This window comes from Pleurodeles waltl, chromosome 10 (genome assembly GCF_031143425.1).
Source record: "Pleurodeles waltl isolate 20211129_DDA chromosome 10, aPleWal1.hap1.20221129, whole genome shotgun sequence".
Classification (NCBI taxonomy): domain Eukaryota; kingdom Metazoa; phylum Chordata; class Amphibia; order Caudata; family Salamandridae; genus Pleurodeles; species Pleurodeles waltl.
The window spans coordinates 21,432,581-21,448,751 of record NC_090449.1 but is presented as its reverse complement, the minus strand read 5'-3'; the positions used below and the strand labels follow the sequence as shown (position 1 = coordinate 21,448,751).

The window sequence follows — 16,171 nt, the reverse complement described above, 5'->3', positions numbered from 1 at the left end:
ACTGTGCAGAACCAAGTGCACCCTCAGACATTTCTACCATTATCTCACTGCAGCACTGTGCAAAGTGCACCATCAGACATTTCTATCATTCTCTCCCTACACACCCGTGTGGAATAAAAAGCATCCTCAGACTTTGATAACACTTTCTCTCACTGCTCCACGACACGGAATAAAGTCCTGAGTCATTTCTATCATTATTTCACTGAAGCACTGTACAGAATTGCAGCCCCAGACATTTCTACCGTTATCTCACTGCACAGCAGCATGGAATATATAGCATCCGGACACACTTCTGTCATTATCTGACTGCACAACAGCACTCTATAAGAAGCAATTTCAAACAGTTCTACCCTCTCTCACTGCATGATATTAGGATTAACGCCCCCTCCTCCCCCGCCCCAAACTCCCCACGGCCCCTTCTACAGCTCTTCCTGCCAAAGCGATCACTCACTGACCTGTCCTGTGCGGAGAGGAAAGCTACCCCTTGCAGGCCCTCATTCCTCCCACCAAATATGGCCAGAGAGAGCAGGGAGAGGGGCGGGTTCTGCCGACCTGGGGGCGTACCAGGCCCCCTCCAGTCATGCTGCTATGTTTATCGTCAACTGGCTGCTGGATGCAAATGAGCAGCACAGGCGGCGATTCTTGGATGAGACTTCCACCCTCTGCTTTAAATAAAGTGCCGTGAAGCCTCTCTCTTTAAAAGGAGAGCTCTAAATCCTCCACGACCGAAATCACCGTATTTAGAACATGGGCCAAAATGTGTTTTAGGGTGTTCTTGATTATTGTTGTAGGAAGGATGCCTGATGTGTGGTGAGCCCTATGGTGTTATCACCTTATAACAGGTCTAGGTATCCCCTATTAGCAGTGCTTTAAATGGAAATAGAGAAGTGCAGGTATTCACTCTCCAGAGTACATGCTTGCTTCTGAGAAGTGCCAGTACTTTCCCAATTACATGCATCTTACCAGTGCTGAGAAGTGCAGGTACTCTCCCCTTCAAATTAAAGAAGTGCAGGTACTCAGTACTGCCAGTACAAGCCCATTTAAAGCACTGCCTATTAGTGAGGTCTAGTCAGTGTCTATGAAGCCAGGGCTCTCTAGAGGTGGCTGTTGATGAGTAGCCAAGACTTATCTCTGAGCCATGCAAAGCTTATGAAATACCACTATAGTTACATAGCACTTACACACATGAAAGAACCACACAATGTTACAAAAATAAAGGTACTTTATTAAGGTAACACAAATACTAGAATACTAATAGGCAGTCCCCCATCTGGAGGTAAGTAAACACACTGTTACATTCACATTAGCAATCAGTAAAGAGCATAAAAAACAATAAGCATTGACAAAAGTAACAGAAAACAGTGAGGGACTTAGAGGCGCGCCAAACCTATACTAAGAAAGTGGAATGTGAGATACAGTCCCCCACCCAAGGATGTGGAATAGTTAGAGGGGGGCTGCAGGAACGAGGAACCCCAAGAGGTGAGTACTAGAGAAACCCTAAGCAATCAGGAGAGCAGAGGTAAGTACGCCAAAACCAACAGGAGGACTTAGGAAAAGGACTGTGCAAGGCTCAGACAAGACTGGAAGGACCTAAAGGTGGATTCTGGCAGAAGAGGACCTGCAAAGGAAGGGGAAGAAGTCCAGTTTGTGATGGGGTGTCTGGTTGTGGCAGGAGCCACTACCCGCCCTTCTGTGGATGCAGGACCAGGTCGACAGGGGACTAAGAGGACCAGCTGTGCAGAACAGGAGCTGAAGAGGAGTCCCTGAAGAGACGCAGATGATGTCCCATTACAGCTGTTGGGTTGCAGTTGGTCAGTGGTGCAGGGAGACCACCAACAAGTCCTGGTAAATGCAGAAGAAGGAAAAGAAGTGTTCCAAGGTTGAAGAGGACTATCAAGGCTCAGGGGACTCGACCCAAGGAGGGGAGTCTGGGGTGACCAGACGAGAGAGTCACCAGACGAGAAGGCTGCCCCCGCAGGCAATCCACTTGCAGCAGGCACAGCAGTCGAAGTGAAGCCCACTCGGCACACCTGAACAGGAGTCCCACATCGCTGGAGCAGCAGAGAGGAGACTGTGATTGGCAGGAAGAAGTGCTGGGTGTTAGGGCTACACAAAGCCTGGACATCCCTTACCAAGGCATCCCAAATAAGCCTTGGTAGTTGCAAGAGTTACGATGCACAGGGGTATTGTCCTGCAAGAAAATGCAAGGGCTTACCGTCTCCCAAGTTAGACGGTTGGCAAAGAGGACCAAGAGAACCATTCCAGACCACCACCTGTGACGGAGGATCCACGCAGTTCCGGAGAAGAGAAGATCCACCCAGCCTGTCATCATTGCAGTTGGTGCCTGCAGATGGAGGGGAGTGACTCCTTCCCTCCAAGGGAGATTCCTTCTTACTTCTTGGTGCAGGCCGGAGTCTCGTCGACCTCAGAGGATGTACAGCCTGGGAAATCTTGCAGTTGTTGGAGGGAGTCGAAGAAACAATGTTGCAAAGCAGAGTTGTATTTGGATTTGCAGACTGTCTGTTCCTGAAGAGTAAAGGTACCCAGGGCATTGGGGGATTAGGGGTTCCCTATGGGCTGCAGCTGGTATTGTGTCACCCTTGGTAGTTTTGGTGGAGTGTTTGTGGGCACCTAAGATAACATCCACTACTTCAGTATCAGTGCAAGGTCCCATGGAGCTGCTAGGATAAAATCTTTTGTGGGAGGTTCCAATAACCTCTGATTACGAAGAAGAGTCTTACGGAGTGGGGGAGAACTTCAGTGACTTTCCTATGGAAGATCAGCGTCGGTCAGTCATGTTGATGCTTCTTATATTTTATTCTTGACGACTTAGATGACAGCAGCGACTCCATTATTCTCAATCACGGTCTTGATGTCCGCTTGGAATGATGGTTGTCACGGGCCCAGGCCATGAACAGCTTTCCCTCCCGTTCCTTGACGCTGTAGGGCTCCATACTGCGGAAGAAGCTGCTGGCCTTCATGTCATAGTCTAACCTCAAACATCAAAGACAGATGTGATACGGGTTTGTGATAGACATTTGTTCATCACAGTCGCTGCACAGCTTAAACCCTGAATGTTTCGGTGGTGAGATGTGGAACTGCACCTACAAGTTTCAGCTTTGATTTCAACAAACGTCGAAGGATTCTTTGAAGCAAGTTGATGTCTCAGGATACGTGTCCATGGTGCGGAAAAAAAAGGAACTGACATCATGACGGGGGTGGGGGCACTTTATGGCTCAACTAACAACAAAAGGGCGACCACTTCTGGCACTGAGATAGTGCCCACTACTGGCACGGAGAACTAGTGAAAAGTTTCCAGATTCAGTCCACAAAAGGTGAGGAATCTGAAAGTAAAAGTGTCCATCAGAACATATGACCGAGTTTATCATTTGGCGATATATATTTAGAAAAAAAGGATTCTTCTTCCTCTCCTTTTAGACTGTAAAGAAGTCAAATGCTTTTCAACCATGCTAAATTTAGAGGAACATTCCTCCTCTGTACCCTTCCTAGTCCCATTAGATAGTTACACACTCCTGTCTCTTTCTTGAGAGTAAACGGACATGAGCATTGTTCCTATTCTATGTTCTTAGGCCCAACCAAGATATCAAGATATGTCCCTGGATACTCAGAAATGTGGCTTCTACCTCCGCTGTCCATGTAGACCGAAACCATGCTGACTCACCAATCTGCTTCTTACAGCATATTACCTATTCCTTTATGATTTTTTTCCTAGGGTGCAGAAGGCAGGCACCTACAAATCTTTCTATTCACTCAGCTCACCTGTCCCAACCAGTACCTTCTAACCATTAATGCCTTCGGAATGTTTAGTAATTTAATTTGCCTTTTTTTGGATGTGCTGGCTAACCTAATTCTTCTCTTCACACCCTTTCTACAAATGTGACAGGGTTGTGGAATTCCGATATCCGGACACCCAGGACATATTTTTAAGGGTCTAGTACAAAAATGTTCCTGTTAATTTTGTCCTTAGGACAAGTAGTCCCCCCCCTGCAGCACAAACCCTTTGGCTGCCAGTTTACAGTAATATATTATGGACCAGGGAAGGGCATTGTATGCAGTTAAGATAATAATTGTGTCCATATATTAATGCTGTTCAAGCTAGTAACTATGGTTCATTAACGCAAAGGGTGAGTGCTCTAGGGAAGGAAATGTAAGCTCCGACTGCACTACTGAGAGTGGTTCCAACAATCTGTACAGATGTTTGCTACGTTTAACAATATGAAGCTACACATAATGCTCCCAGAATGCTCTCCGATCAGACACAAATATGAGAAGAAGCTTAAAAGCAAGTTTGATTCTTTGCTTTCAAAATACATTTTTCACACAAAAAGCAACTTGGAAAAAAAGGTTTTCCTGAAATATTGTGAAATTTTAGGTACCATTTCTTTGAAACATCACTTAGTAAAATGTGTTGATGCATACTAAAATATTAATATTTGAAAATCAGTGTAATAATTTTAACAAGATTCTGTGAAACATTTAAACAAGCAAGCATTTGCAAAGCCCATGGATCCGACATTGGTGGTCAGCCTTTAGGTTTTTTCAATGTGTCTTGTTTTGACATGGTTTTTGTAAAATATATTGTCGTGGGAGCTGCCGGATCCGCACCATTATAACAAACATTGGCAAAAAAGAAAAAAAAAATTTTGGTCTCAAAAAGTACACATTGCTTAGTAGTCCTTGGCACTGAACAAAACTATTTGTGTACAGATATGCTGCTAGTAAAAGAGCAGAAAGCTGTCACTCACAGTGAAGCCAGCCAATAGACAGATAGATAGATTTTTTAAAAAAAAAGGTCTTGGTTAACGTCAGACCTAATTAGGGGCCCAATGCTTAGAGAAAGTTACAAAAGTGTAACCATGGTATATGTCCTTGCATTCGTGCAGATTTGTGAGGAATATAAAAACTTGGCTCTTCCCCAAGTAGAAAAACAACATAAGGAAGGATAGTGTCAGAACTGGCTTCTATTAGTTATTTCTGTGTAAGAAAGTCCCTTTGTTGGTGGCCGTGCTGTTTTGGTTGTCTAAAATATCACTGACAAGGTCATTTGAGCGCCAGGATATCTTTTAGGTGAAGGTTGTGCTATATAAATGTAATTAATAATAATCATTATGGCTTTAATTAATTCACAAGAATGTACAGAAGTAAGCCAGATAATCATACTCCTAGAAAATATTTGAGAACTGCATTTTAGCAGGAGCAAATATGTATGAATAGCTTTGCTCATGCAAATATCTGTTGAGGGTTTACAAGTTCACTTTCCTCCAAACACTTTTTTTCAACCTTGGAAGATGTTTTACTTCTGCCCTTGTCAGAAGTAAATTTCCAACCTTTCTCAGTATGGGAAAAGATCAGAGAAGAGCTGGTGAAAAACCCTAAAACATGCAAGTTAGAAGGTTTACAAAGTCTCTAATGGGCATTTCATCCCTTGAACTATTGCCCACTACTACTTCCAGCCCCAGTATATGCTCTGTGGAAAGGTGGCAAAAGAAGGAAATTGCTTGTATTCAAGTCATACTACCATCTGAGCCCGAGCTCTTATATAACAAAATTGCTGCCATAATTTGTCACTTGCACCAAATCTTGCTAAATTCCACACCCCTGTATGAGAATTTTGTAAAAATACTACTCCTGCCACATTTGATGTAAGTGAAATAAAAAAATCACTTATCAGCGGTTCTTTGTTTCCTGATTTTGTTTTAAAAAAGTAACGTTTTAGAGATATGTGTAAATACTAACAACCTTTAATCACGCATGTCACACATCATGTTACTGTGTGTCGTATTCCACCATTTCACTTGTTATGAGGGAAGAAAACAAGTTACTTACCTGTAACTGTAGTTCTCCAGTATTGGAATCTTTCATAGATTCACATGCTTGAATCATTCCCCGTCGTCGAGATGGGAGTCCCGGTATAATTTTCATAAGTAATGTTAAAACATATTGAAGAGAAAAAAGGCCCTAGGCCTCTTCAATTTGATAGTCTATCAGAGTCATTATGTAAAAAGGACCAAACTTGATCCTCCACCAATCAGGCGACAGCACCCTTCAGAACCTCCTGAGAGAAGCTCTAGCACCTCAGATTTTCAACGCACAAGTGCGTATATTACTATGAGTATATGTACTGCTAGACAGAAAGAGGTGAAGTGAGCTTCTCCGGGGAGGTGGGTGGGTCGCATGTGAATCTATGAAAGATTCCAATACTGGAGAACTACAGTTACAGGTAAGTAACTTGTTTTCTTACTCCAGTATTGGAACTTTCATAGATTCACATGCTTGAATCAGAGTAGCAAGCAATAACTATGCACATTGAAAAATGACAACTCCCTTGATAAACAGGTTATCTTATGCCACAAAACCTTATCATCATCATGTATAAATTAATGAAGCATCTAATCATAATGACATCTGTCTCTCTATATCTACATATACATATCTACACATCTATGTATACACACGTATATATATATATATATACACATATAAATATATATATATATATATAACCATATAAGTATCTTCTTATCTCTAATATAAATAGGAATATTCCTATGAAGATACATGATGAAATTTGAATAACAAACCAGTATTGTATTATTTTTAGATACATCTTTTAATGTGCATACCTTTCCTAGGATGGAGGGATGGAGGAGAAGTGGCTCACCTTCACCTGAAGAGATTCCTGAGAACCGCTTGGCCCACTGCTACCTCTCCATGCGAGAGGGACTCCAAGCAATAGTGTTTAGTAAAGGTATGGCAGCTCTTCCATGTTGCTGCCCTACATATGTCTTGTAGTGGCACTCCGGCAAACAGTGCCGTTGACGACGAGACCTTTCTCGTCGAGTGAGCATGCACAGATGACTGCAAAGGTTTGCCCGCTGCTAGATGACAGAAGCGAATAGCAGAGGCGATCCATCTTGAAATACTCTGCTTGGATAGTGGGTACCCCTTCCTAGGGGCACTGTACGCCACAAATAGCTGATTAGAGCGCCGAAACGCTTTTGTCCTGTCCAAATAAAATTGAACGCATCTTTTCACATCTAGAGAATGTAATGCTCTCTCCGCTGGATTAGATGGACGAGGGAAAAAAGACTTGAAAACCAGAGGTTCGTTAATGTGAAAGTCTGACGGAACTTTAGGAATAAAATGCGGGTTAGTGCGCATTAGTAGTCTATCTTGTTTCAACTGTAGGAAAGGCTCTTGGATGGAGAGCGCTTGTACCTCACTGACCCGCCTAGCTGATGTAAGGGCTATTAACAAGGCGACCTTCTACGATAAATGCTTGAGGGACGCACAGTGGATTGGCTCAAAAGGATGCTTCATCAGTTGCGCCAAAACAATGTTCAGGTTCCACGAAGGAGGTGGAGGTCTGAAAGGAGGGTAAACCCTGAATAATCCTTTTAAAAATCTTTTAATCAGCCGAGATGAGAAGAGCGAGGGTGTGTCATCCGAAAGCCTGTATGCAGCTATGGCTGCTACATGAACTTTAATGGACGAATGCGCCAGGCCAGATCGAGCTAACTCTAAGAGATAAGGCAAAATCTTTTCTGGTGGTGAAAGAAACAGGTCGATTTGACACTGATGACACCAGGTACAGAATCTCTTCCATTTACACTGATACGCCTTGTTCGTGCTATCCGCTCTGGCCTGTGACAAAATATCTCTGCAGTCCTGCGGGATATTCAAATGCGCAAATTCTCTGTGGTGAGGAGCCATGCCGCTAACCGCATTGACTGCGGATCGGGGTGTCGAACTTGGCCGTTGTTCATTGTTAGTAGATGAGGTAACGGCTCCAGCGGAATATGAGGCTTGACTGAGAGAATGAGGAGCTCTGTGAACCAATGTTGGCGCGGCCAGTACGGGGCTATCAGTATGAGAGTGCACGGTTCTGTTCTCATCTTCGTGAGGACCCTTGGGATCAACGGAATGGGAGGAAAGGCGTAAGCAAAGATGTCGGACCAGACTATCGAAAACGCATTCCCCCAAGATCCCTTTTGGTGATGCCAGCTTGCGAAGAACTGGCATTTGGCGTTGGTCTTCTTCGCAAACAGATCCACTGTTGGTGTTCCCCACTGAGAAAAAATCTGGGTGAGTATCGTCTGGTCTAGTTCCCACTCGTGGCAGTCTGATTTCTGCCTGCTGAGTGCATCCGCTGCCTTGTTGTTTATTCCCAGCAAGTGCACCGCCGATATTGTGACGCCTTGCTGCGAGGCCCAGTGCCAGATCGCTTGGGCTTCCCTGGAGAGGGTGAGAGATCTTGTACCTCCTTGTTTGTTGAGATAGTGCATCGTAGTAGTGTTGTCCGTTCTTATCACCACTCGCGATCCCTGGATTCTTGGGAGAAACGCTTGTAAGGCGAGGTTCACTGCCCTGAGTTCTAGCCAATTGATATGTCTTGATGTCTGATGAGTTGGCCATTTGCCACGTATCTTCAGGTCCTGTAATACTGTGCCCCAGCCTTCCAGTGAGGCATCTGTTGTTATGGTCCACGGGGCTGGTTGTTGAAGAAACGAGAGGCCGATAGAGAGATGATGCTTTTGAGACCACCACCTGAGGGTTTTGAGCATTGTCGGAGTAATTTGTATCTGGTCTTCGAAAGTTCCTGATACTTGAAGCCATTGACGGTTTAGCTGCTCCTGCAAAGGGCGCATCTTTAGCCGACACAAAGGGATCAGAGGTATGCATGAAGACATCATGCCCAATAGAGATTTGAAGAGACGGACTGTAACCTTTCGTCTTCTTTGTATGAAACTTCCTAGGGTTAGTAACCTTTGTTGTCTCTCTACCGTGGGACATGCGATGCCGGAGTCCGTGTTCAGTTCCGCTCCCAGAAAAGTAATACTGCGGCCTGGTAGAGGGTTGGACTTCTCCCAGTTGATTGTGAATCCGAGATTGGTCAGCAAGGAAACGCACCTTCTTGTTGACTTGTGTGCTCTCGTGTAAGTCTTTGCCTTTATTAACCAGTCGTCTAAGTATGGAAAGACCTGGTGCTTTCTTCTCCTGAGAAAGGCTGCCACCGGTGCTAGGCACTTGGTAAATATTCTTGGGGCTGATTTGAGCCCGAAGGGAAGGACGCGATATTGATAATGGCTGCCGGCTACGGTAAATCTCAAAAATTTTCTGTGGGCAGGGTGGATTGGTATGTGGAAGTATGCGTCCTTGAGGTCTAGTGATGACATAAAATCTCCTTGATTGAGACGCAAAAGGACGTCTTGCAGACTGATCATTCGAAACGATTGCTTCTTTAGGTATACATTTAGTTGCCTTAAATCGAGGATCGGTCTCCAATCCTTCCACTTTTTTCGAATTATGAAGAACCTGGAATAAAATCCTGTTCCTTGTTGATTCCGAGGCACTTTCTCTATAGCTCCCTTGAGAAGGAGCTTGTAGACCTCTTCTTTGAGTTGTTGAGGGTATCTTGAAGGAGTCCTGCAGGGAGGGTTGGAGGGAGGTTTTTGGACAAATTCTAAAGTATGGCCCCGTTCCACTAATTGTAGGACCCACTTGTCTGACGTAATAGTTTGCCATTGACTGAGAAATAAGGAAACTCTTCCGCCCAAGGTGACAGGAGGAGGACTGGGCGTAGCCGGAGCCTCGAGGACATCAGGTTCTACGAGCTGCATCCCTAGCAGGGCGGGCTGAGCGTCCACGGCCTGCCGGCCTATTATAAGCCGGTTGAGTCGATTGTCTTTGGGAATAGTACGGCCGAAATTGTTGTGACGATGATGGGTAGGAAGAGTATCTCTGTTGTTGATACCCTCCTCTGTAAGAAGGCTGGCCACGCCCCCTAGGGCGAAAGGACGACTTCCGATATTGCAGGGTTCCTAGTGACCTTGCAATGTCCGTGTCTGTTTTAATTGACTGTAGGGCTTCGTCCACATGTTTCCCAAATAACGCTTGGCCATCAAAGGGTAAGTCTAGGATCTTATTCTGGACTTCTGGACGAAAGGAAGTGGCTTTGAGCCAGCCCTGTCTTCTTAATACAGCAGCGCCTGCTAGCTGTCTGAAAGCAGTGGTCCCTATATCCATTGCGCAGTCTATCAGCTCTGCAGACGCGCGTTGACCCTCTTGCATCGTCTTATTTGCCTCTGATCTTACGTCTTCCGGCAGCTGAGTAATAAAGGGTGCAATATCTGCCCAAAGTTGTCTGTCATATCGAGACAAAATAGTCAAGGAGTTGGCAGCTCTCAGAACTAGGCTGGCCATAGAAGAGAATCTCTTTCCTATGTTATCTAGCCTTCTACCATCCTTATCTGGGGGCGCGGAAATCGGAGCAGAAGGATTCTTTGATCTCCTTTGAGCCGCTTGAGCTACTACCGAATCTGGAGGAGGATGGCCTGTCAAGCATGCTGGGGCATCATCGGGAGCTTTGTATTTCTTGTCTAGACGTGGCAAAACTGCTATGACAGTTGCTGGACTAGTCATGACTTTAAGGCCCTCTTCCCACAAATAGTTCACCATCGGGATGGAACGCACAGACTTCTGAAAGGGCTCTTTAAAATCATAAAGGAAACAATCCGTTTGCTTCGTAGGTAGCGGTAATGCAAAACGCTTGGCTGCCCTCTCTAAAAGATTATGAAAGCCTCCAATGTCTTCAGGTGGGGACTCCACCTTCGAATGAGAAGGAGAAGATGGAGCAGGAATAATATACTCGTCCCACTCTGAGTGAGTATCTATGAGCTCTCCTTCTTCTTGATCTCCATCTGAGATGTCAGTGTCCTGGGGAATTGTCATGTCTGGGGTAGCCACATCTGTGAGATGCAAAGACGTCGGTCTTTGATGTGGAGTAGAAGGACCAGAAATGGGCAATGGATGAGGTTGTTCTCCCTCTGGAGGGAACCTTCTATTGTAATCCACCAACATGGCTCTAAGGCCAGTAAGCAGGTCGGAAGGGATATACGCTCCCTGTTGATACTGCTGATGCTCCAAGGAGGCCTGGGGATCATAAGCTTCCTCAAATTCCTCCTCTTCCTGATATTTTACATTTAATTCAGAGGGGCTGTGAGCTGTACCAAAAGGCCCATCTTCGTCCGAATCTTCATCTCCCTCCAAAAGATGTACTGGTACCAGTGAGGATACCTTACTAGGTGAAGTGTGGGTTGGAGTTAACTTTTCCGTTCTTTTTTGGTATTTTTCCCTCGTCGACGATCTCGTCGACGACGTGTAAACTGACTTTGTCGTAGACGGTGCCGTCGATGCTGGTCGCACTGTTATTTTAATAGCCGCAAGCTTCGCCGACGATTCTACCGTCGACTAAGTCGTCGTCGACGGTAAGGCTGACACTGACGTAAGCGCCGTCGACGAGGAAGAGGTGTATACGGTCGTCGACGCTGAAGTCGTCGTTGTAGTTCTCGTCGACGGTGGTGTACTCATCGACGAAGTCGCCGATGGAGCCGTGGACGACGGAACACCTGAAGTTGCTAGAGTCGTCGGCAATGCGCCCACCGACGGGGCCGTCGACGAGGACTTTTTTCCAGTCACAGAAGATGGTTTTTTGAAAGGCACAGATGGTGGAACAGATGAGGATTTTCTGTGCCTCTCAGAACTGGAAGAATGTTTCTTTCCCTCTTTACTTGAGAGTCTAGTTGGGGAAGAGGATGGGCTGCGACCCTTATAAGACCCTGAAACAGTCTTTTTGAGGGCTTTCCTTGAGGTTTGTGAGGGAGATCTAGAGCGTGATCTTGCCCTTTTAGTTGATCTCTTGGAAGTGGAAGATTCCTCACTCTCAGAACCAGAAACTGGATCCTTCCTATGCTTCAGTTTCTGCAGCCATATTAGTAATCTGCCTTCTCTATCCTTTAAGGTTTTAGAAGAAAAAGTACGGCAAATCTTACAGTCTTTGGCTGAATGATCTGGATAGAGGCAGTAAATGCAATCTTGATGAGGATCTTCAGAATGAAGTCTTTTCTTCCCACAAGTCTTGCAGTCTCTAAAGAGACTTTTATTTTCCTTGTCAGACATAGTTGGTAAATAGCTGACAAATCAAAATAATTGAGTTTCTCTGAGAGAAAAAGAGTTGAATAAAGGTGTGAAAACAGAGCAGAGCTCTGAGGAGACTCCCTAGCACGACGTGCGGTAGAAAATCTGAGGTGCTAGAGCTTCTCTCAGGAGGTTCTGAAGGGTGCTGTCGCCTGATTGGTGGAGGATCAAGTTTGGTCCTTTTTACATAATGACTCTGATAGACTATCAAATTGAAGAGGCCTAGGGCCTTTTTTCTCTTCAATATGTTTTAACATTACTTATGAAAATTATACCGGGACTCCCATCTCGACGACGGGGAATGATTCAAGCATGTGAATCTATGAAAGTTCCAATACTGGAGTAACTGAAAATACATTGAAAATTATTTCTGAAGGGAGCATTATAGTCTATTATTCCAATTGTATTCTTTCAGTTTAAAAACAGATAGGAAGTGATACAGTGTTATTTGGTTGAATCCCTTAAGTTAGTATATGTTTTGGTAGGAATAATTAACCCATGGAATCCCACTGTGTTTTCGCTTACCAGAATACAGGTTCCTGTGGGGCTACTGAGTTGCACTATATTTTTATATTTTCCAACTATAACAGCACTTTGTCACTCTTGTGATTCTGACCTGGTACTTCTCCAGTGTTTCTGCTAAGGCTAAGATCTCATTTCTGCCAGACCTATAGCATTTCGAGTGCTTCAAAATTCTCAACTCTCAAGATCCAGCCGTAGTCTTCAGATGATCACTTCACACACACAACTTCATCTTAGTACCCTAAACTTTTACACTTCTTTCCCATAGCATTCTTGTCCAGATCACACTCTTATCACTGTAAATGACCAGGGCTCTGGAGAGCTCTTGATATGATTGGAGCTATGATCTTTTCCTCCACAGCAATGTCCTTGTGAAAGCCGGCCTACTCACTCGCTGGCTGCATAGCTTGTGAACTTGACAAAGAAAGTATGCAGTTTTAGGGACCTAAATGCTCATTTGTAGACTGGCTGAAGAGTCACCAAATGGCTGTAGCATAGCATTGAAAGTCCTATTTATAATAACCCAGGTACAGCCCTCAGGCTTTATTTTGAGAACTCGTTACACAATCAAGGCAGACACATTGGACTCCTATTTAAAACAGAAGAAAACCATCAGCACCATCCCTTTCCTAAAATCCCCTCTAAGAATAAACAAACCAAGCCTCTACAGTCCTTCAAACAAATATCACAAGATTCATTTATGGACTAGGTCAAAGCAAACAGGCCTTCCTGTTGCCCTTCTGACCCTTGTTCACCACACATCTTCAAGAACATTCTTTTATCTACTTCTGCTGCCACACCTGTAGGAAGAATCATCAATAACTCTTTAACTACAGGATCTTTTCCTGAAACCTGAAAAAGTCATGCATACGTCTGTTATTAAAGAAAAAAAACCTAGACCCACACAACCCCAACAACTACAGACCAACCACAAATGGACCTTTACTGGGCAAACTGATAGAAAGAGCAGCATTCCCCCAAATGTCACATTTCATTGAAGACAATTCCATACTTTCAAACTACCAAACTGAATTCTGCCCAGGAAGAGGCACTGAATCCACACTCATAGCAATCTGGGATGATCTTAAAAACACACCGACTGCAATGGAGTTGCTGCAGTACTTCTCTTAGACCTCTCAGCTGTCTTTGATATGGTTAATCATGACACCCTAATTCAAAGACTCCATGAAGACAGCATAGAAGGGACTGCTCTCGACTGGATTACATCCTACCTTCAAAACAGAACTAATATTATCTATTTTCCCCCCTTCTCGTCCAAAAGCAGGGGTCTCCCAAGGATCAATCTTCTCAACTTTGCTTTTCAACATCTACATGATATCACTACCAGAATTGATCAATGATTTTCAACTCACATGCTACAACTATGCAGATGATACACAAATACTACTTAAATTGGAATGCCCCAAAGACATCGAAAACTCACAAATCTTATGTTGACTCAGAGCCATTGATCAGTGGATGACTTGGAGCCACCTCAAACTAAGTGCTTCCACTGTGCACCTGGCCTGACAATGTTGGACCGTCTCCTCAACTATCCAAGGAAGTTAAATACCTTGGAATTACCAATGGTCTCCAAGTTAACAATGAATGCCCAAGTGGACAAATTAGCACAAACAAGCTTCATCACCTTGAAGACTCTGCGCCGCATCTTCCCCCACCTCGGATTTCCACACAAGGTGTAGGCTACTATCTCTCTTGCACTATCCAAACTGGATTATGCCAATGGCCTCTACCATGGATTATCTTTATCTATTATGAAAAAAACTACAACGTATTCTGAACTACGCGGTCAGGCTACTATTGCATGTAAAGCCACAAGCCCACATCTCCCCTATCTTGAGAGCACTATACTGGTTACTCGTTGCCAGAAGATCCACCTTCAAGCTGCTTTGTATCACCCACAAAGCTATACATGGAACAGGACCACTTTTTAGCAGAAACAAAATAAACAAATGCATTCAACAAAGAAACTTCTACTCAAGATTGGCACCCCGCCTTAGAACACCACCATACAAGAAAAAGACTATAGGTGGTACATCCTTCTCCGTTCAAGCAGCCAAACTATGGAATTAATTACCCCCAAATATAAGATCCACAGGTAACTATCTTGTCTTTAGAAGAATACTCAAGAGTTGGCTCTTTCCTTCATAACCACCATATTCAAACAGCAATGGCCTGCATATGCCTGATAAATATTTTTAATCTGATTATGTGTATATTCTAGATTTGTATAGTTCTTTAGAAAATATGTATCACCACTAAGTCATAAACACATTATACACACACTCTTTAAATCTGTTTAACAAATGCATATTTACTCACGGTTTTATATATGTATATATATATATATATATATATATATATATATATATATATATATATATATATATATATATATATATATATATGCGTGTGTGTATATATGCGTGTGTGTATATATGTGTGTATGCATATGTATATAATGTGTATGTTATTCTATGCTTAAAATGTTCATAGGTCATTGAATAGCTCGTAGATAAGTTGTTATATTAGATACTTATGAATCCCTGTTCTTGTTTTTATATAACACTGATCAAATGTTTTATTATCATACACTATTCCAAAATTCCTAAATAAATGTTAGAAAAGTACACTTATTAATTAACTTCAAATATTATAAATCTTGAAACTCTGTGTTTATACAATACTACTTTTCTTCTCTTATTATTATACCCATCATTATATTCCTTTAACATATATTCCCCTATGTATTTACATATCTATTTATTTCTCTAGTCCTATTGTACTAGAGAAAAATTTAATAAAAATAAATTAAATAAAACCTATAAATAAAATTCAAATTATAAATAAGTAAATCAAAGTAAAAAATAATAATAATGAATAAATAAAAGAAATATTAAAATGAAAACAATGATAAATATATATATATATATATATACATATATATATATACATACATAAAATTATAACTAAATAAAAATAATATAAATGTACTCTCTTGTAAGCTTTACTTTGTCTCCCCGTCACCCTATGTCATGTCTCTATCAATCTATCCTCCATCCCCACTATGACTCATCCCAAACTATTCTACTACTTTCATCTCCAACATAGCCCTGCCTAAGCTCTTCCCTACTCTACCACATCTAGCTCACCCCAAACCTCAGTTTACTACCATGATCTCCCAAACAACCCTCCTAAATTCTCCCTCATTTATCTCATATTAAAATCATCAAAACCCCTCCTGCTACTATGATCTCCCTAACCTTCCCACAGACTCTTCCCTCCTCCATCTCTCCTTTACCCATCCCAAGCCTCATGCTATTACTATAAACTCCTAAATAACACTTCTGGATTCTTCCTTCCTCTATCCCTCCATTACACTAGTCAATCCAACTAACAAACTCACACATCCTCTGCTCACATTAACTCATAATAACACTAAAACTGTTCTCATATTTCCCTACACCAATCAACACTAATTCCTCTTGGGTTCCGGGGTAGCCTGCTACTCGCCGAAAAGCATTTCAAAACTTCATCAGGGGTTGTAAGCGCTACATAAATACTATTACAATTACAACCCTGTCTGCAGTCAAGGTTTTTTCCAATGAAGCTATTCCCACTAATACAGCAC

General features: G+C 43.0%; 1 protein-coding gene across 3 annotated transcripts in view; it reads right to left on the bottom strand.

Annotated features, from left to right (window-relative positions):
- The window catches only part of LOC138260940 (uncharacterized), a 771,875-nt gene that overhangs the window by 226,334 nt on the left and 529,370 nt on the right, over nucleotides 1-16,171 (bottom strand). The gene's annotated exons all lie outside the window — the stretch shown is intronic.